Genomic DNA, 284 nt, shown 5'->3' with positions numbered 1-284 from the left:
ATAGAAATAGATTAACCGCCCGCAGCCGCCCAAAGACAAAGCCTCATGCACCACAGAGCCAAACCAATTACACTGAGCCAGCGTATCGGTCTTTCAAATCAATAGACAGATCGAGACAAAGCCTTGAATAATGAGCGGAGGAGACCAACGTAACCATGGCCATTGCTCACAAACACACGTATGTTTATCGGAGTATCCACGGAAACAGCTTTTCGGGGAAGACGAGGCAAGTATTGGGGAGATAAAGGGTCTCCAAACGAGATTGGTTTACCTGATCCGAAAAG

The 284-nt window shown here is 47.2% G+C and overlaps 1 protein-coding gene across 1 annotated transcript in view; it reads right to left on the bottom strand.

The window, feature by feature from the left end:
- LOC119588964 (cGMP-specific 3',5'-cyclic phosphodiesterase-like) overlaps positions 1-284 on the bottom strand; it is a 71,727-nt gene that overhangs the window by 26,834 nt on the left and 44,609 nt on the right.

The sequence above is a fragment of the Penaeus monodon genome, chromosome 24 (assembly GCF_015228065.2).
Source record: "Penaeus monodon isolate SGIC_2016 chromosome 24, NSTDA_Pmon_1, whole genome shotgun sequence".
Lineage (NCBI taxonomy): Eukaryota > Metazoa > Arthropoda > Malacostraca > Decapoda > Penaeidae > Penaeus > Penaeus monodon.
This window is presented reverse-complemented; position numbering and strand designations above follow the sequence as displayed.